Source organism: Stenella coeruleoalba, assembly GCF_951394435.1.
Source record: "Stenella coeruleoalba genome assembly, chromosome: 8".
In the NCBI taxonomy this organism is placed as follows: domain Eukaryota; kingdom Metazoa; phylum Chordata; class Mammalia; order Artiodactyla; family Delphinidae; genus Stenella; species Stenella coeruleoalba.
In genome coordinates this window covers 2,467,122-2,488,474 of record NC_137154.1, presented here as the reverse complement: position 1 = coordinate 2,488,474, position 21,353 = coordinate 2,467,122, and the positions used below count along the sequence as shown (strand labels likewise).

The 21,353-nt window shown below is 56.0% G+C and overlaps 1 protein-coding gene across 1 annotated transcript in view; it reads left to right on the top strand.

The window, feature by feature from the left end:
- Positions 1-16,925: 16,925 nt before the first annotated feature.
- The window catches only part of OSBPL5 (oxysterol binding protein like 5), a 65,267-nt gene continuing 60,839 nt past the window's right edge, over positions 16,926-21,353 (top strand). The window contains exon 1 of the mRNA XM_079929709.1: positions 16,926-16,995. The gene's annotated coding sequence lies outside the window, so the exon portion shown is untranslated. The remainder of the gene's footprint in view (positions 16,996-21,353) is intronic.

Below are 21,353 nucleotides of genomic sequence, written 5' to 3'. Positions count from 1 at the left end.
CCCCCTCCCCGCCCCACGTGATCCCCGTGCACGTGGGTGCTGGTGCCTGCCCACCCATGGAGGGCAGATTCATATTTACACAACAGGCGTGGACAAATGGAACAAAACCTCCCCAACCAGAGCAGGAGGGTAAAAACTCCCAAGGACACTGGGGTCCCCTCTGCTCTTCCCCATGCCTGCTGGACGCGGAGCCGTTCGGACCCTGACAGACAGACCCAGACAGACAGGCAGCTGCCTCCCTGGGGCTCACAGCCACATCCACTCAGCTCCAGGCTTGGGGGAGGTGACTGAGCTGCGGGATGTCCAGGAGGGCTTCCAGGAGGAGGCGAGGCTGGAGCAGAGTGGGCTGAAGGAGGAGTGGGCTTACTAGTAGAAGCGGTGCAGGCTGGGAATTGTGTGGCCCCGTGGAGGGGGGCACCAGGTGCCAGCAGGGCTGAGGGGCGCGCCCTTCCAGTTGTATAATTCATTTTCCCTGTGTGTTCTTGGCTCACGGGCAAACCAGCCCTGGCGTTTAAGCTCCACACTCACACCTCTTGGCTTCATTCTAGGAGCGGCAGGTTCCCAAACAGCTCTGCCCATTCCCTTCCTCTCCCAGAGCCCCGCACGGTGCTTCCTTCCAGAACCTTCCCTTTCTGGTCAGCTGCCCTCTGCAGCCCTGGATCTTAGGTTGACTAAGCATAGGCTACGGACACCCTGGTCCCCTCCAGAAACCAGTGGGTCTCCCCAGGGACCCTGGAATCTGCATTCTGTGGCTCTGTGTTGGTGGGCCACCAGATCCTTATAACCGAGGCCGCATCTCTGCAGCCCCACATGGGAGCGTGTCTGGTTACCAATGGGCATCAGCCCTTCTGAGGAAGCCAGACTGGTGGATGGACACAGCTGCCCCACCAGGCCTCTGCCCATGTGTAAATATTTACCAAGGTGGTTATGCAAATGGAACAAAACCTGTCCCCTCCTGCCAATACTGTCCCCTCCTGCCAATACTGCCCCCACCGCTGATCACAGATGCTTGTAATAGAGCCTAGGGCCTCAACACACCTCCCCAAGGTACGGAAAATTTCCGCTACTTACAGTGAATAAAACTGGAGTTCTTATGGTTAAAGCAAGGGAGCAGACCCTAAGCTGGCCCACCTGGCCCGGCCCAGCCCTCTTTATTCTGGGGGACATCCACAGTCTTCAAACACTAACGTAGCAGATGAGCTAATTTTTCTGTATGATTTGCCCATTACGTTATAAAATTGCATTTCACCGCACAGGATGCTGCCTGTAAGTGGCCTGTCCTTCCTGCCTCCCAGGCAGTGCCACTCCCGTAGACTTGACCACTCATCACCTCTCGGCAGCAGCGTTGCCAGGGACGACCCAGCAGCCCAAGGCAGCTGTCACCCACTCCTCTGTGGGGAAGGGGGTTCAAGAGAGAGACCCCGGGCAGCTAGGCACAGATGCTTGGGTCACGGTGTCTCCAGCAGCTGATCTAACTGGGGATTTCAGCTGTGCCGTCACGTTCGCCTGGGCCAGAGGTAGCTGGCGCTTTAGCTGAATTCTGAAGCCCACTGCACCGTCACCAAGATGCGTGGCACTGCCTGGGCCAGCAGTCCTTGCCCAGTGACAGGGCAGAACCGCTTCCCCCCGGAGCTAAAAGCGATTGACCAGGCAGGACGACAGCAAAGGAGGCCACAGCAGACGCACAGGGTGTCATCATCAGACACAGCTGCAGGGAGGCGGCGACAGGGCCCAGCCAGGTTCCCAGTCTCCTCCGTGTGCCCTCAAAGGACCTTGCCGGGGACCACACTGCTGGACCCGCCACCCCTACCCAGACCTGATATCCACACCCGGAGGCGCACGGCTCCGAGTGACCTCCTCCCAGGGAGCTTTTCCCCCTCACCCCGCAGGAAGGCCCTGATGGGCCCCCTCCAGGCTCACCCGCACGCTCACTGTGTTGCGGGTTCTCCAGAGGAACAGAAGCAGTGGGATGTGCGTAGGTCCACGTAAGAGGACACGGAGTGTAGGAATCTGCTCACGTGGTTAGGGAAGCCAAGTCTTGCACCATCCATTGCAGTGATGTAATTCAGCCCGAGCCTGAAAGCCCGCAAACCAGGAGGTCCAGTGTCCGAGGGCAGAAGATGGACATCCCAGCTCTAGAAGAGGGCGACTCCACCCGTCCTCCGCCTTTTTGTTTCATTCGCCCCGATGGATTGAATGACGCCCGCCTACATCGGTCAGGGTGATCTTCCCTCAGCGTACAGAATCAAATGCTAATCTCTTCCAGAAACACCTCCCAGACACACTAGAAGTCATGTCTTACATCACATATGTACACACATTCATCCAGCCAGGGGTCCCCAGCCCCGCGGTAGCAGCCCGTGGCCTGCTAGGAACTGGGCCACACAGCAGGAGGTGAGCGAGCAAAGCTTCACTTGCGTCTCCCCACCGCTCGCATCACCGCCTGAACCGTCCCTCCCCCGCCCCCCACCCCCCGCCGTGGAAAAACTGTCTTCCACAAAACCGGTCCCTGGTGACAAAATGGTTGGGGACCGCTGCATCGAGCTATCTGAGCAGCCCTTAGCCCAGCCAAGCTGACACAGAAAATCAGTCATCAGGGTGGGCATTCGTGACAGCTTTTCTTCCCCACCTCCCCCAGCCTAAGAGCACCTTGAGGACGCAGCTGCGTCTCGCTCCTAAGTGCGTATAGAACAAAGAGCTCATGAACAAAGGAACGAACGAACACGTGAGTGTGTGAAGATGCGGTCACAATGTTAAACCCATCACACGCTCCAGGGCGTCGTGCATGGCCTCGATTTGCATTTCCCTGATCACTAGTGGTGTTGAGCATCTTTTCACGTACTCATTCGCCATTTGTATATCTTTTTTGGAGCGATATCTATTCAAATCCTTGGCCCGCTTTTTAAAAATAAATTTATTTATTTTATTTATTTACTATTTGGCTGCATTGGGTCTTCGTGGCTGTGCACAGGCTTTCTCTAGCTGCAGCGAGCGGAGGCTACTCTTCGCTGAGGTGCGCGGGCTTCTCATTGCAGCGGCTTCTCTTGTTGCAGAGCATGAGCTCTAGGCGCGTGGGCTTCAGTAGTTGTGGCACGAGGGCTCAGTAGTTGTGGCTTGCAGGCTCAGTAGATGTGGTGCACGGGCTTAGTTGCTCCGCGGCATGTGGGATCTTCCCAGACCAGGGATCGAACCTGTGCCCCCTGCATTGGCAGGCGGATTCTTAACCACTGAGCCACCAGCGAAGTCCCCTTTGCCCATTTTTGAATCAGGTTTTTCCTGCAGAGTTGTAAGAGGATTTTTTTTTGTTTCTTTAATCTATTCTGAATATTAATTCCTTCTCTAATTTGCAAATATTTTCTCCCGTTCCATGGATTGCCTTTTCACTCTGTTGGCAGTGTCCTTTGATGCACAAAAGTTTTTAATTTGATGAAGTCCAGTTTATTTTTTTCCTTTCATGCCTGTGCCTTTGGTGTCACATCCAAGAAATCATTGCCAAATCCAGTGTCATGAAGTTTCCCCCGTTTTCTTCCAAGACTATTACAGCTGTAGCGTTTACACTTAAGTCTTTAATCCATTTTGTGTTAATTTTGTATATGGTGTGAGGTAAGGGTCCAGCTTCACTCTTTCACATGTGGAGATCCAGTTTGCCAGCACCCTTTGTTGAAAAGACTGCCCTTTTGCCTTTCATTTATTTCTTTTAAAAATTTTTATCGAAGTCTAGTTGACTTACGATGTTGTATTAGCTTTAGGTGTACAGCAAAGTGATTCAGTTATACACACATATGTATATATATTCTTTCTCATATTCTTTTCCACTTTGGTTTATTATAGGAAATTGAATAGAGTTCCCTGTGCTCTACAGTAGGAACTGGTTGCTCATCTGTTTTATATATAGTAGTTTGGATCTGCTAATCCCAAACCCCTAATTTATCCCTTCCCCACCCCCTTTCCCTTTCGGTAATAAGTTTGTTTTCTATGGAAAAGACTGTCCTTTCCCCCTTGAACAGTCTTGGCACTCTTGGTGAAAGTTTTTGGACCATAAACGTGAGGGTTTATTTCTGGGCTCTCTATTCTAGCGTGTTGGTCTGTGTGTCTGTCAGTACCGCAGTATTTTGATGACTGTAGCTCAGTAGCGAGTTTTGAAATCAAGAAGTGTGAGGCCTCCGTTTTGTTCCTTTCCAACACTGCTTCGGCTATTCTGGGTCACTTGAGATTTCATATGAATTTTTGGATGGATTTCTCTATTTCTGGAAAAAAGCATTTTGATAGCATTGCATTGAATCTGTGGACTGCTCTAGGTAGCATTCACATCTCAGTGGGTAATTCCGGACCCCTTCCACCTGCTAACCGGGCACAGAGTCTGAAGGCAGACAGGTCACCGCGGAAAAGCAGATAAAGTACTTTTCAGAGTCCAGACCTGCACTGTCCATCAGAGCAGCCACTGACCACACAGGGCTGTGTAAACTGACACCTTCATGAGGTAAACTTCAGATACTCAGAGGCACAAGCCACTCTAAGCACCCGGCAGCCCCTGTGGCCAGTGGCTCCCACCTGGGTCACATAGCGTATCAACATTTCCCTCATTTCAGAAAATTCGGTTGAACGGTGCCACCCTAGATGTCTTTAAGGGGCAAGAGGCCTAAAGCAGAAACGTAAAGGTCCCGAATCTGAACGAGCTGGGATTGTTCCCACAAAATATGGCCACAAATAGAAACCAAGGCCATTGTGGAAAAGCAGAGCCGCAGTGCTGGATGGGTGTGGACTGCAGGGAACACGTTACAGGGAGCGGAAAGGAGAGGGTGTGATGGGGGCTGGTGGTGTCCGGGCAGGGCCTCCTCCCCAGCCGCCTCCCACCCCGAGTCCATCAAGGCCAAGACAGCAGCTGCAGGCCCAGCGCAGCCCCTCGCGCAGCCAGGTCAGGAGACCCGGGCACTGCCCGCCCCCCGCCCGAGTAAACACTGTCCTCGAAGGCCCCACCTTTTTCTTCAGCAAATGAATTGGTGAGGAACCCCCCTTTCCTCCTGTGCCCCCGCCAGGCCACCACACGCCCCTCCTCCTGGCCAGCAGCAGCAGGTGTTGACAGAGCTGGCCTGTCCCAGGACCCTCCCCTCCCCTCACCCCTGGCCCCACAGCTCCGGGGAACAGGGCCTGGGCAGGGCCTGGGCACCGGCCTCAGCTGCTTACACCTGCCCCTGGGAAAGGAGCCAGAGCCCGAGCCAGGAGCCTCCTGGGGGACAGCCCCATGCACACACGGGGCCAGAGTCCTCTGGACAGGGCCAGACAGGGGGCCCCTCGGGCCTGTGCTGACAGGGGCAGCTCCCCTCCCAGCCCAGCACGAGGCCATGGTCATTTCCCTGCCAGGCACCCTCTCTCCAAGTTCCAGGGACACTGAAGACACCCAGCACCCGTGCTCATCCAGCTCCCGCCCTGCCCTCTAGCGGCCACTGGCAGCCCCCCAGGCCTGCTGGCATCGGCAGGCACCCTTGTCCTGAGCTGGCCCGACAGCAGGTCGCACCAGCCTCGGCTGCTAACCGACGTCTCTGGGCCCCACCCCCAAGTCCTGGGAGCCCTACCTTCGAGGGCTTGGATTGCCAGCCCCACCCTGGCAACGAGGCCCCAGGCACACCAGGAACAGAAGCGTCTTTTGACAGGGCCAGGTCTAACCCTGCCCACACTAAGCCACTGCCCTCCTCTGTGCACACCAAGCCCATTCACACACACGTCCCTTTAATGTACAGGTTGCCTTTCTTTACTTTCAAGTTGGTGCTTACCACATATATATACCTTTTTCAATGCCCCATTGGTATGTTTTTTTGAGGTGTGATTATATTCCGTAAAGCTCCACCTTTTCAGTGTGGGTTTTGATAAATGAATACAGTTGTGTATCCACCACCACAGTCAAGATAGAGAACAGTTACAACACCCCCCAAAATTTCCTGGCGTCTCTTCGTGGTCAGTCCACCCCCACGCCCAGCCCCTGGCAGAACTGATGGGTTTTCTATCCCCAGACTTTTGCCTTTTCCAGAATGTCATATGGGTCCTACAGCGTGTAGACCTCTACATCCGGCTTCGTTCACCAAGCAGAAGGTTTAGAGATTCATCCACGTTGTTGGTGTATCCGTAGTTTGTTCCTTTGACTGTTGAGTACTTTTCCACTGAATGGACGTACCACGTTTTTTTTTACCCATTCGCGTTAAAGAACATTTGGGTTGTATTAGTCCTGGGCGATCATGAATGAAGCCAGTATAACATTTACGTGCAGGGTTTGGGTGGATGTAAGTTCTCATTTCACTTGGGGAAACACCCATGGGTGGAACGGCCTGGTCCCACGGTCAGTGTATGTTTTCCTTTACAAGGAATGACCAAACTCCCAGCCAAAGTGGCTCTACCGTTTTGCATTCTCTCCAGCAATGCGTGAGGGTCCTGCTGCTGCACGTGCTGGCCGGCAGCGGGGATCTATTGTCTGTGGTGCTGGTGGCGGCTGTAGAGGTAGTCGTTGTAGCCATTCTCACGCGAGGGACGTGGTATCTCATCGTGGTTTTCATCTGCAGTTCCCTAATGATCGGTGACGTTGAGCGTTGTGCCACCTGCTTATATTATTGGCAAAGTGATTGTTCAGATCTTTTGCTCATGCTTTATTGGGATGTGTGTTTTCTTAGTATTACATTTTGAGAGTTCTTTATGTAATCTGGATACCAGCCCTTTGTCAGGTATGTGTTTGGCAAACGCGTTCTCCCTGTCTGTGGCTTGTCTTTGGATTCTTTTAACACTGTCTTTGAAAGAGGAGAAGATTTTCACTTCAAGGACGTCCAATGTGTCATTGTATTCTGGTATGGCTTATGCTAACCCAAAGTCACAAAGATTTTCTCCTATGTTTTTTCTAGAAGTTTTATACTTTCACGTTTTACATATAGGTCTATGATCCATTTTGAGTTCATTTTTGTTTAGGGTGCAAGGTATGAGCCAAGGTGTGTGTATGTTTGCATACGGACATCCAATTGCTCCCACACCATTCGTTAAACAAATTATCTTCCCTCCATTGAGTTGCCTTTGCATCTTTGTCAAACATCAATTGACCGTATATGTGTGGCTCTGTTTCTGGACTCTCTATCCTGTTCCGTTGATCTCTGTGTCTATTCTTTTGCCAATACTGTACAATCTTGATTTCTGTAACTTTAGAGTGAGCTTGAAATCAAGTAGTATGAATCCTCCGATTTTATTCTTTTTCGAAGTTCTTTTGGCTCTTCTAGTTACTTTGCCTTTCCATATAAATTTTAGAATCAGCTTGTCAATTTCTACACCAAAAAATCCTGCTGGGATTTTGATTGAGATTGCATTGAATCTATTGATCCGTTTGGGGCAAACAAACATCTTAACAATACTGAGTGTTCAAACTCGTGAACATGAAACGGAGCAGGACCCTATGGTCCTCACCCGCCCCGCACCCCATGTCCTCAGCCTGTCTTTTGTCTATGGAAAAACTTCAGCCAAAGAATAAGTTTGTTTCTGCATGTAGCCCCCTCCCTCCGCCTACAAAAGCTCTTGCCCACTGATTGTCTGCGGGGGGAGTCGGCCTTTGGACAGGAGTCCACCCTCGCCTCCCCTGCCCCCCGGTCGCCAGCCTCCAAAACAAAGCAAACTTTCCTTTCCACCAGCCTTGCCTCTCTATTGGCTTTTGAGTGGCGAGCAGCCGGACCCCCCTTTTGGTTACATAGTATGTCTGTCCATTTATTTAGGTCTTATTTTATTCCTCTCATCAGCGTTTTGTGTCTTCAGCAGATTTTTTGCATATCTTATTACATTAAATTTAAGTATTTCATGTATTTTAGTGTTATTTTAATGGTATTATAGTACTGAGTTTTTATTTATTTTATTTTACTTCCAAGTATTCATTGCTAATACATAGAAATACAGTTCCTCTTTGTGTACTGACCTTGTATCCTGACATCTTGTACGACTCACTTACAGGTTTTTTATCTGTCCTGTAGAATTTCCTACACAGACAAATGTGTCATTTGTGAACACAAACACTTTTATTTCTTCCTTCCCACCCTGTATACCTTGTATTTCCTTTTATTGTCTTATTGCGCTGGCTAGGACTTCAGTCTGCTGTTGCATAGGAGTGGATAGAGTGGAGATCTTTACTTTGTTCCCAATCTGAGGGGGAAAGCACCAAGTCTGTCACCATTAAGTCTGATGGTAGCTGTGGGTTTTTCACAGATGCCCTTTATCAAGTTGAGGAAGTTTCTAATACGAATTTTCTTAGACTTTTTATCATGAATGTATGTTGAATTTTGTCAAATGCTTTTCCTGCCTCCACTGAGATGATCATTTGGTCTGTTGCTGTGGCCAAGTACACTGATTGATTTTCAAATGCTGAAGCAGCCTTGCGTTCCTGCGATGAGCTCCAGTTGGCGGTGCTAGGTTTTCCTTTTTATACGCTGCTGGATTGGATCTGCTAATAGTGTGTTGAGGATTGTTGCATCTATATGCATGAGAGTTCATGGTTTCACTCACGTGTGAAGCACCTACCTTGAGCAAGGTGTGGGGAGACCCACTGGAGAGGAGGTCAACTCTGACCTCAAAGAGCTCATGCTTGAGCCCCAGGGTCACACGGATTGTCTGACCTCATTGCAGAAGATGATGTGGTTCAAAAAGAAAAAAATGTGCTTCCCATCGGCTATCTCTTTGGAGTCTCAGTACTCCCTTGAGAGCTGAGAGGTACATTATCATCTAAGGACAAGGTGGGGGTGGGGGGAACTGAGGCACCAAAAGATCGAAGACATCTAGCTGTGGGCGGAGCCAGCGAGAACCCCAACTCCTATCCCAGCCCCTGCTGACTTAACTGCCTTTGACCGGAAACCTCTGCTGTGAACTGAATGTTTATGTCCTCCCAAGTTCACATGTTGAAATCTTACCCCCCATGTGATGGTTTTAGGAGGAAAAGAGGTCGTGAGGGTGGAGCCCATATGAGTGAGATTAGTGTCCTTATAAAAATGACCTCAGAGAGCTCTCTCTCTCGGCTGTGTGAGGATACAAAGAGAAGGCGGCAGTCTGCAACCCAGGAAGAGAGCCCTCACTTGACCCTGACCATGCTGGTGCCCTGATCTCATTCTTCCAGCCTCCAGACTGTAGTAAGTACATTTGTTCAGAAGCCACCTCATCTGTGGTGTATTGTTACAGCACCCTGAGTTGGCTAAGACACCTTCCCACCCCATCCCTAAGGCCATAGGCTTGGGTGGATAACTGTTTTACTTACTTTCAAAATATACCTGAATCTACCCACCTCTCCCAACCTCCCCTTCTACCATCCTAAAGTAAGACTGGACGACACAAAATCTTTCTAAAAGACACCTGGCCTCCATTCTTGAACCTCTATATCCAGAGACATATTTTTTTTAAGTCAGATCGTCACATTCCCTTCTCAGAACGCCCCCTGCAATGTCGCTTCCATCACAATCAGACTAAAATAAAACTCCACACATGGCACAGAAAGCCATGCATGGGGGCCCCCGCCAGTCTGCATGGCCGCACCTGGTACCCCTCCTCCATCACTCTACCCCCTGGCACACTGGCGTCTGGCCATTATGTGAACACACCAAGCCCTTGTCTGGGCACCTGCTATTCCTCTGTCTGGAAGATGCTCAGCCCCGAGGTGCCAGGGTTCAGTCCTTCACTCCACACAGGTCTCCCGCTCAAAGGTCCTGTCCTCAGAAAGTCCTCCCTAGCCATCCTCTCCAGAGAGCCCCCAACATCGCATGCCTCCTACCAGCCCCTTACACGACTACCTGTCCTTCATAGCATGGGTAAGAGCAGGGGCTGCCTTGCTAGGGGCTGCCTTCACGCACTTGTGTTCCATCTTTGTGAGCTACATGCAGGCAGGTGCCTTGCTTTCCCATTCGCAGTGGACTCCCCTGTGCCTGGAACACTATTTAACACTTAAGAGATGTGCTGTCAATATTCAGTGAGGGAGAGGAAGGATGGAGGGGCCCACTGGGAGCGTCCCGAGTCCAAGAGACAGAGCTGAGCGGTGGTAGAGGCCACGCCCACCTCTGCCGTCTCCTGCACAGGTCTGGCTCATCCCCCCACCTCCGCCGCCAAGTCTCAGTCCCAGCAGCCTCGGGCCCACACGGAGGAGGGGGCCATGCTGATGGGGGCAAGCATTCATCTGGTGGCCCTCTTGCAGACACTGGGGCAATGTTTTCACATGCAACTCACCTGCACCAAGATGGGCGTTATTTCAACGCTTGCTCGACATGACTGAGAGGATTAAGAGAGTGCGGACAGGCACCTCTCCCCGTGCCTGGGGCTTAGTGGGTGGTCAGTAATCGTAACTAGTATCGTTACAAATATTCGCAACTAACAACTGGGGACTAAGCAAGCTTGAGCAACTTCCCGGGATGTCCACGGAGACAAATAGATTGGAGTTCGGAGCCCGCTCCGTCAGGGGATTTTGTTTACCTTGTATAAGCCTCAGTTTCCTCACTTGTACATATGGATAATGATACCGACTTCATAGAGGTCTCTGGCAAGTGGAGATAATGGCTATAAATCACTTACCACAGTGTCCGGCACATAGCAGATGCTCAACTAAGGGTAGACGCGATCGTGATGATAATGATGGTGATGGTGGTGGCGACACTGGTGGCGTTTGTGGTTCGGTGGCGATAATGATGGTGATGGTGGTGGTGACCGTGGAGGTGGTGGTGATGGTGGCCGTGGTGATAAAGATGTGACAGTAGTAGACGAATAGGTGAGGATGGCAAAGCCTACATTCACACCCTGTTCTGACTCCACTCCCGTTCCAGCTTTTTCCGGAATCGTTTTACTCCACCTCCTGGCACGCTCTACATCAGTGGTTTTCAAAACTTTTCGTCTCAGGATCCTTTCCATTAATAACAAAAATTATTGGGGACCACAAAGGTTATTTGTTTCTGTTGCTTAGTCTATCAATATTTACTCCGAGTTTTAAAAAATATTTATTTACTTATTCCTTTAAAAAGAACAACGATAAGCCCATTATGCTGTTAACACAAATAACTCATTATTTATGAAAACCAACTCTCTATTCCAAAGTAAAACTATTTAGTGAAAAGAGTAGCATTGTTTTACATTTTTGGAGTCTTTTTAACGTCTGGCTTCACAGAAGCCAGTTGGATTCTCACATCTGTTTCTGTATTCCATCTATTGCAATATCACACATATGTAGTCTCCAGAAAGCTCCACTGTTAAGTTGTGAAAAAATAAAGGTGGAAAAGGAAAAAAGCATCCTAGTATTTTGATAGCAGGAGCTTTCATGTCTTGGCCCCTAGCAGGGTTTTAAGCTCCCACTTTGAGAAGTGCTGCTCTAAGACCCTCCAAATGAAGTGGAGGCGTTCTCAGCTTCAGGTGTCCCGGTGTCCCTGCAGGGCGACAGAAGCACCCCGGGGCCCATGCACGCTCCAGTGCAGACTTGCCACGTGGCCTGGGTGATGCGCTTCCCACCTCGAGCTCTCGGTCACCTTTGCATAACATTGCTGGGTTTCTCTGAGTTCTGCCTGCTAACCAAACCCAGCCCACGAAAGAGGGACAGTTGGTGGTGGCCGGTGAGTGGGAGCAGCGTCTGAGACCACCGCCAGACCCAGCCCTGCGAGTCTGCAGAGCGTCCCTCCGGGACGAGTTTCCACATCTTGAGAAGAAAGGGCAGCGTGGCCGCCCCGCATGCAGGTTCCCGAAAGCAGATCCTGCCGTGGAATCTTTTCCTTTTCCTCGGTTTCCGTGGCATCAGGCAGCAGCCCCGGACCCTCCCCCAGATACTGGGAGAATGTGCCAGAGTCCTCATGGACCTCCCAAAGTTAGGCTGGAGAAAGCCAGCCCTCAGCCCCAGTGTGGGTTTGCCAAAACCCTGCGCTTCAGGGTGCTCCAGCCTGGCCAGAAAGGCAGCCCCCAGCCAACGCTCAGGGCATCGGCGCCGGGGGAAAGCCCTCACCGCCCTTCCATCCTCTGTAACTGAGGGCAGGGGACAGGCTTCTGGCTTGGGGCTCAGAGACAGGAAGGGGCAGAGCCTGGATCAGCTCCAGTCCACAGCTTTCAGGACCCCGAGGCCGTGTCCTCAAATGAAGACTCAGAACAAAAGCACTTAGAACAGGGAAGACGTTCAACAGACTTCGGTCTGGCTCAGCAAAGCAGACCGCAGGTCTTCAAAGGGAAAGCAGATGCAGGATGCCCGAGGGCCCCTGTTGCAGTGGGCGAGTCGTGTCCCCCAAAGATACATCAGTGTCCAAACCCAGCACCTGTGCGTGTGACCTTATTTGGACATACGGTCTTTGCAGGTGTCATTAAGTTAAGGACTTCCATACGAAATCCTGGATGATCCTGGTGGGCCCTAAATCCAATGACTGTATCCTTTTAAGAGAAAGGAAAGGAACACTCGAGACAGGGACACACAGCAGTAGAGGAAGTGTGTCAATGAGCCAGAGAAGGGGGTTGGGTGTAGAGGGGCCGGCGTCAACCGAAAAGAAATGCACAACCTAGAAGGAGAGAATTGTGTTTTATTTGGCGAACTTGCTGAGGACTTAAGCCCAGGAGACAGCCCCTCAGATCGCTCCGAGGAGCTGCTCTGAAGAGGCAAGGGAGGAACGAGGATATACAGGGGTTTTTGCAACAAAAGCCAGGTGGCAGGAACATCAAAAGATGGCTGTTAATGAAAGAAAAACCAGACACCTCAAGTTAATGAACTTAGCGCTTTTCTATGTATGGGAAGATGCAAGAGCCTGGGCTCATTGGAACTGCTCCCCTGACGTGCACCTCAGCCACCTGGGGCCAGCACCCCGCTTTTCTCCATCCTGAGTCCCCGCAGTCGGGCGGCTGCAGTGGCTGACAGCTTGGGGGCTGCGACACCCTTTGTTTGCTGATATAGCAAGTGACATTCTCTGTCCACACCACGGGAGCGAGCTGCACCTGCTCTCTGGGGAATGTCCACCTCATTGGACCTCAGGGCACCCCAGGCACGTCACCCCCACTCACGGCAGTGCCCACCACGGCCCACGCAGGAGGGCTAGAAGCAGAGGCTGATGGCCCGCATCTCACCTCCGTGAGCACGGGGAGGTCTGGGTGCGGGCACAGTGGCATGTCCAACGGCATCCGGCACCATGCGCTCCCCATGGCCACTTCAGTGCTTCCTGTAAAGTCCCTGGAGGACTTGCCCTGTAGATAACACCTTCCTGTCCCTCTAGGTAGGAGAACAAGTATTGGGACCAAGAGAGAGGGAAATTCCATGCCTTTATCTTTATTTACTATCAGGGGTTTGCCTGAATCAGGGGTTTGGATGTGACCTTCTGGAGGACAGGTGTGTGTGTGCGTGCATGTCTGTGTGTGTGACACAGAGAGACAGAGAAGCAAAGAGACAGGGAGAGAAAGAGACAGAGACAGAGAGATGGAGCCCTCCAGGCAGCCGGGTGCCCACGTGACTCAGAATTCCAAAGAGAGACTCTCCAGCTGAATTTCATCACAGGTTCCTCTGAGAAAGGACAGAAAACAGCCACTGCTTGGTCCCCACACCTGGCTTGGTGACTCAGCCCGGGAAGACATCACCAGACAGCGTCTCCCCAGCCAGAGGCGGAGGGACAGGTCTGGGGATGCGATGCTTCCCTGTGGGAGCTGAAGCCACAGGGACAGGGCTGGAGGACGGCTCTTCCCCATGTGCCCAGCCCCAAGTGTGGGGAGGTTACAACTCCAGGCGTTTAGTCCTGCCTTGGCCACTCCCTAGCGGCCTGGCCTGGAGCCGGTCACTTAACCTCCACGGGGCGGGGAATGGTGACCCCGCCACCAGGCGGAGGAGGGGATGGAATCCCGCAGGCGCGGAAAGTGGGGACGTGGTGCCCGGCACAGGACGAGCGATGGATAAATGCCGTGATTGTTTTTACGATTAGCTGTTGTGCTCTGGACACCTCCACATACCCCTCGTGGGGAAGTTACCTCAGCCCTGCTGCACAGGTAAGGAAACTGGGACCCGGGCGCCGAGATGTTCTGGAGTTGTCCCTGAGTCCAGTCACACCATTAGGATGGATTTGCCCTCAGGCCAGCAGGGGACAGCGGGCCCAGGTTCCCCTGCCCTGGCTGAACCCCTGGGCCGCCCTGCTGCCACCCTGGGCCCAACTAGGAGTCAGGGGTTCGGCTGCACCCCTTACTACTTGGGGCTCAGTTTCCTCATCTGAGAAACGGGAGAAATAGTCACTGCTGCTTCCGTTGGCTCGGCAGGTGTGAAAGCACCTGGCACCTGCCTGGCTCGGGCCCCCCACCCCAGTGGACCGGCCCAGCCAGCGCTGGCCCTGCAGGGGTCCGAGCCCCCGCAGCCCACCCGGGAGGCGCCCTCTCTGAGACGGGCGTGTGTGTTCCAGCGTGTTCTGGCTACCCACCCTTCCCAGTGGGGCAGCCGGTGCAGCAGAAGGGGCAGGGCCCCCCAGGGGTTCCCCTCTGAGCCTGTGGGTCGGAGCACAGCTCTGGAGCAGGCTGCCGGGGGACGCTTACTTTCCGCTCTGTGCCTCTGTTTCCCCGCCTGTAAAATGGAGCCTGTCAGGACCTGCCCTCTGGGACTGTGGGGAGGATTCGAGTCCATATGTCTAGAGCCCCTTGCCATGGAATCGGGGACGGGGGGGGGATCCATCAACAGGAGGCTGTGGGTCTCCCGCGATCCCCACGGACCAACCGCCCAGAAGGCGCGACCCTAACGGTGACAAGTGCCCTCGCTCTAGAGCGGGGTCTCTCGGCCTCGGCACTGCTGACGTTTGGGGCCTGATCCTTCCCCCTGTGGGCCACCGTCCTGGGTGTGGATGGGTGTTCAGTGGCCTCCCTGGCCTCCACCCACCAGATGCCAGTAGGACCCCCAGCTGTGACAACCAAGGATGTCTCTGGACAGCACATGATGTCACCTCCAGAGGGGAGGCAAAACTCGCCCCGCTGAGAACCACCGTTCTCCAGACTTGGATGGAAACAGTCTTAACTTTAATTACATCCCGCCTGAGAAAGAGTAAAGTTCTCCGTATTTGTAAAGGCACTTTAAAAAAAACTTACCTCTCACAGACAGATCATATGAATTAGCATAAATTCAGAACCGAGTGAGAAGCCAGTGGCTATACTTCAGAGACGGTACCAGCCACTTCTTCCCCTGGGTTCACTAGGGGAGTCCTCTCACCCCGGGGACTCGCGGCAGCCTGCAGGGTGAGATGCTCTTGTGCCCCGCCCCCCTTGACAGGTGGGGAAACCTGAGCATGGAGCTTCACGAACTTGCCCAAGCCCCGACAGCTCCTAGATGGCGAAGCCCACCCAGTGCGTCCCCAGAGCCATCACCAACAGCCCCCGGCTCTGCCCATCTCTGTGTCTTTTCTGTCCCATCCCTGCACTTGGCCACGTGTCCATTTGACCTCAGCAGTGTCATTGCATAAACTCAAGCTCGCTTCAAACAGCCAGCATCAACAGTGACTGAGACTTTCCCTACTTGGGCCCTGAAACCTCCACCCCAGCGGACAGAGGCTTTGTTTTCTTCCCCAAATTCCCTGTGGATTGGCCCTGACAACCAGCCATGGGCCAGGCTGCCAGCAGCCGCATCTAGCTCCACGCAGAGGCTTCAAAGAGCATCCGGGCGGGTCTCGTTGGCCCCGAGCTGCACAGACCCTCCCCTGAAGAGGCAGAGGGCTCCCACCCTGGCCCTGAGCATCTTGTCTGAGCGGTTCTGCATCCAAAGGCCTTGCAAGGTGACTGTGGGGCGGGACCGGTCCCGGGGGTGAGCCCAGGGCTGCCGAGGCAGCACACCACACCCCTTAACCCGGGGTGCTTTGGTGCCCTGGAGGAACCACCACCTGGCCCAACGGGGTGGGCACGATGCTGAGGCTGCGGGCAGTGTGGGCCGGGGCCACCACTCGGCCGGCTGGGGCAGAGCTAAGGTAGGACTTCCTGCAGCCGCTCCCCTGAGAGCCTGCTCCAGCTCGAGGGTCTGGAAGGGGCCTCCCTGCGTGGCTCCGTGCCCCGCCTGGCGGTCAAGCTGCACCCCGCTGACCACCAGTCTCCAGGGCTGCCCTTAAGGTACGCTCCACCCAACATAAGGTGCTGGGGTTCTGCGGAGGGTCAGTCCTGTCCCTTGGAAGGGAGCAACTGACAGATTCCGTTTGGAAAAGTCCCCGCACCCTACCTGGTCTGGGGTGGCTGGCAGTGGGTGGACCCAGCTTCAGCTGGTCTGCCCCTGGGGAACAATGGCTGGAGGAAGGCCCCGCAGGCTCTGCAGACCGAGCCCCAGGGCACCTGGGACTGGGAGCGGGGGCTGGCATTAGAGTGTCTCATCTATACAGGAAGGCTTCAGGGGTCTAAAAAGCTCCCTGGGGGCAGAAGGGGTGAGGGGAACTCACACAGGAGGAAATCCACAAGAAGGTGGGCTCCTGGCCCAAAAAAATCATCCTCAGAAAGAGATGCACTGAGAAACATGGGTATGAGGCAGGGGTCCACACGTGGGACAAGGACAAAGGGCTCGGGTGTCTGGGTTTCCTCTTGTGTTCCGGTGGCTTCCGCCTGGGGGAGAAATGGTGACAGTTTCTCGGGGTCGGAAAGAGACGGGGTCCCCCCCACTCTGGCTAGGGTGGGCTGGAGGCCTGCAAGAATCTGTGATCATGTGCCCTCCCGCACCCCTAACCCATGGAGGCTGACCCCACTCACCAGCGCTCGCTCACCCCGTTTCGGGAGGGACGTCCGAGCGCCGGGCGCGCCAGGCAGAGGGCGGCGAGGCAAGGCCGCGCCAGGCAGGGAGTGGGGTCGCGGCGCGCCCGCTCCGCTCGCCGATCCCGCCCGGGTTTTGCGGCCGCCGCGCCCTCCGTCCCTCTCCCCGCCTCCTCTCCTCCCTCCTCCGCTCCCTCCCTCTGCTCCCGCGGTTGGATCAGTCTTCTGGCATTTCCTGCAGCCGGGCCGCGCCGCCAGCTGAGCCCCCGCGCGCCCGGCACGGCCCGGCCCGGCCCGGCCCAGCTTCTCACGGTAGGAGCGCGGCGGGGGACGAGGAGGGGACGAGGAGGGACCGAGGAGGGGGCGGGGAGGAGGCCGCGGCCCAGAGGGCCGGGAGCGTCCAGGGGGCCGCCGGGGGGGAGGGGGGGCTGCTGAGGGGGCTGGGGGAGCCCCGCGCCGGAGCCCGCAGACCCCGGGGACTGGGGCGTAGCCCGGCCGACCCCGACAGTGGCCGGAGCTGGGGAGCCCCGACCCGGGCCGTCGCTCGGGGAGCCCGGGGTGATGCGGCTACGATCCCAGACACGGGCGGGCGGGTTGGAGCGCGGGTGGGGCCGGAGTGTGGGAAGCGGCGGGCAACCGGGCTCCCCAGTTTCGGGGCTTGAAGGAGCGGGGAGGGGAGGGAGGGTGGCTGGGTCCATCTGCGCGGAGTGGCCGGGTCTGTGTCCCCAGCTCAGCCCAGACCCAGGGGATCTTGAAGGGGCAGGGTCTGCGGGAAGGGGACCTGCCGCCTCTGGATGGGGTCTGGGATTAGCGTCTGGCCTTCCAGCCTGGGGCTTGGTCTGTGTCCACAGAGTGAGGGGCTGCGTGAGCTGAGGGGGAGGACCTCTGCTGTCACCCACCCCCCGGGCCCTCCATCTCTAGGCCACTGAGCCCCTGAGACAGGGAGCCTTGGAAATTGTTCAGGGGACATAAGTCTACACGAGGGTGCCGTGCACTTGACGATTCCCGCGGGCCAAGGGAGGGTGGGACGTGGGGGTAGGGGGCTGTCAGCAGCTGGGGGGGCCAGCCACTGCCACTTGGAGCCCCCAAGCTGGGCCGTGTGCCGTCGGAAGACCCTGGAATTGGGATTCTGAATGGCTCCTGGGGGTGTGGACAGGGCCCACCACGGGCAGGTGGGCTTCTCTGCCCCCCGCTCATCCTTGGTCTGAGCCAGGCCCAGCCCAAGCAGCTGGTTGGATTTCTGCGCTTTTGCCATTTGGGGGTCCGTCTACACCAGAGATCTTTTATATGTGTGTCTGCCCGTCTGCCTGAGCCTTCAAGGTACCTTTCACAGGCCGACCCCTGTGGTGTTCCCCCAGGCCAGGTCCAGAGGCAGGACCGGGCTGTCACAGCCTGGGCCGTGGGCACAGCCTTTGGGCTGGATGTGGACGCCCTTGCAGATGTGGGCGCCAGGTGGATCCGGGCCCCGGACAGCAGGAGCCCTCCCCTCGAGTGGTTTGTCGGGTGGCTTTTACGCACTTTCTTGGCTGCGAGGCCTTGCCGCTCCTTGAACTTGACAGGCTTCGCAGGCAGCTGGCAGCCCAGGGGCGTCAGGCTTCAAGCTCCAGGTCCGCGATCCCATTGTCTGCTTGCGTGCGTGTGGGGCAGGGCCCGGGGCGCCAGGAGGGTAGGCACTGAGTGTGTCTGTCTGGTCTGTCCTGCCAGCTGTGTTTAGAGATGGTGACAAAGCAGATGGGCCAGGCCAAGGCCCTCGAGTCCGGGCCTCGTCCTGTGGAGGCTGCTGTGCAGATGTGGACCCGTGGGCGGTGCTTCCTGGACGCCAGATGGAAGCCCCTCCTTCCTGGGCCCGGGGGTCAGGCTGGCCTGAGTTGGGCCGGGGATCAGCTAAGTCTCCAGAGGTTTGCTCCCGGCTCTTTTCAGAACGCCGGCTGCAGCCCCTCCCCTAGAATGGTCGTTACTGTGCTCAGAAGTTCGGGGATCAGTTTCTCTCCTGAAATCTTTCTTCCTGGAAGCTCCCTGAGCTGTGATAGTCATCTGACAAGCTGCACCTGGGGGTGGGAAGAAAGGCTGCGTGACAGGCCAGTGGTTTGAAGGTTGTGGTGTGTCTTTGGCAGCTGTGTTTGGGGGACTTGCACTTTCTGATGATTCTGTGCTTAAGTCAGCGTGGGCGCGCATGCACGCGTGCGCGCATACACACGCACGATGCACAGGTGGACGAGAACGCACCCAAGGTGATGGGAGCGTGCTTGCCCCCTTCCCATTCATTCAGGGGACAGGTGTGCAGCCACAGCTGGGAAGCAGTGTAGCTCACGGTTACATGGGTGAGACCTGAACCCCAGGACTGGAGACTGTTCAGGGGTGCACGGTGTGCGTCAAAAGGATCCCCGTCGTCTGGACTTGAAGGGAGGTGTCAAGTGCAGGGCCCACCGTGGGGTCCACGGGTCGGATGGAACCACCTGGCGGCTCTCAGGAGGCAGAAGCCCAGGTGGGCACTGTCGGGTCGGGGGCCAGGGGTTGGGAGGCGCAGAAGGACGGTCACCAGGCGTGCCGCTCGCAGCTGTCACCAAGGAACAGAGTATTGCTGTCCGTGCCGGATTTGCCCCACGACGAGGGGCAAACCTCCTCCCCAGGACGAGGCCCGGACTCGAGGGCCTTTGCCTGGCCCATCTGCTTTGTCACCATCTCTAAACACAGCTGGCAGGACAGACCAGACAGACACACTCAGTGCCCACCCTCCTGGCGCCCCGGGCCCTGCCCCACCCGCGCGCAAGCAGACAATGGGATCGCGGACCTGGAGCTTGAAGCCTGACGCCCCTGAGCTGCCAGCTGCCTGCAGGTCGAGGAAGCAGAACTTACAACGGGGGATGAGCTCTCTGTGGGTTTATGGCTGGCCTTGGTGGCTCGGTAACCTGCACCAGCTCCCCAGCCGTGTGAGCAGATAAACTTCTCCAGGGATGGTAATGGTGATCGAGGACAAAGGACTTGGACTTTGGATTATGTGTCCTCTTAGCATCACAGTTGCTCCAGGCCAGGGCTCCTGTGTGCCCGTGGGTGTGAAGTTGGCATATATTGGCGTCTGTGCTGAGGGCAGTGGGCACCCGCTGTGTGGTCAGGACCTGCCCCATTGAAGGCCAGGCTTGGATGGGACTGCGTCTGGGACACGAGGTCTCTGGCTTAGAGTTCTCTGTCCGGTGAGGTAGCTGGGGAATGAGCCGTCAAGGTTAAGAAATGCTGCAGGACCGAGACGTGGGGCTGCCGGGAAGTGCCCCAGGGATACCCAAGAAGGGAATCCCTGCGCCAGCATCACACACCCTTGGGATTCAGAGAGGGAGGCTCGAGGGCCATTGGGAAGGGCCTCGGAACCACCGGGCCAGGCCCCTGGGGAGGTGAGAGAATTGCCAAGGTTATCTGGGTCATCCAGCCAGTGAGAGACCGTCCCCACCACTCAGGACAGGAGCCTGGTTGGCCCGCGCCAGGGGACTCACAGGGCCTTTGTCGAAAACCTCAGAGCTAGTACTTTGCTGAACTCCCAAGCCCACCTCACACCCACTCTTCTCTCCAGACTGGCCTCTGCTCCTGACTGAAGCCTCCATTCGAAGGTGCTGGGTTTCATTTTCTCAGCGCCGTGATCCATGCATTTCTGGAACCATCTCCATCCCGTATCTGTTCAGTCGAGCGGGCGGGCACACTGTTGGCACCTGGGTCACCCTTCGCTCATTGCCTGGATGTCTGCTCGGGGCTCTGCCCCCGGGCCTGGCACACAGTGGGTGCTCATGGGAAGCTGTAGAATCGTCTTCGCCCGGGGATGCCCCATCCTGCATCTACCTCGGGTCTGTGGACCTCACCGGCGTTGACAGGCAGGACACCTGACCAGCCCGTGCCCTCTGTCCTAGGAGGGATGGACCCAGCTTGCCCGCCTTCCCAAGGGTCCTGCCATTTCTGGATTAGAAGTATCGTGTGCAGAGTTCACTGGGCGAATGGAGGTGGCCTGGACTGTCCGGGCCCTCCCTGGCCCTGGCTGGGAGGAAGGGCTGCAGGGGGGTGTCCAGGCCTCACGACGGAGCAGCGCTGCCCCAATCCCAATGAGAGGGATGTCTCACGGGCTTAATGAGCACATCAGGAGGGGATCTGGGGCCGCCCCGTCCCACAGGCTGCTGACCCTTGTGACCAGCTGGGGGTCACTTTCTCTTGTCCAAGGCCGAGGAGGGGCGGAGACCGGGAGTAGGCAAACGCCCAGGAAGGCAGAGGGAGGGGATGGCCCAGCAGGGACGGGCCAGGCTTCTGAACCAGGAGGGAGGGAGGCCTCCCGATCCTCGGCCAACAGTGGGCAGGGGCGGTGGCTGGCTTGGCCACAGCCACCATGAACCCGTTTTCAGTGGCTTCCACTCGAGGAAAGGCAGTCCGCCAAGGGGAGGGATCACGCGGCCGTATTGATGTGCCCGCCTATTGGGGTGAATGCGGCGCAGGGGAGGTGGCTTAAAGGGCCAGGCCTGCGCGGCGGCGCAGGAGTGGGGAGGATGGGGCGGTGGGGGATTCGGTGCCCGCCTATTGGGGTGAATACGGCAGAGGCCATTAAAGGGCTGGGGGTCTCCCCGGGGTCTGTCACCGGGGCGGCGCCGAGGCTGCTAGGGCGGCTCCAGGTGGCTGTGTCCTCTCCCGCTTCCCCAGGA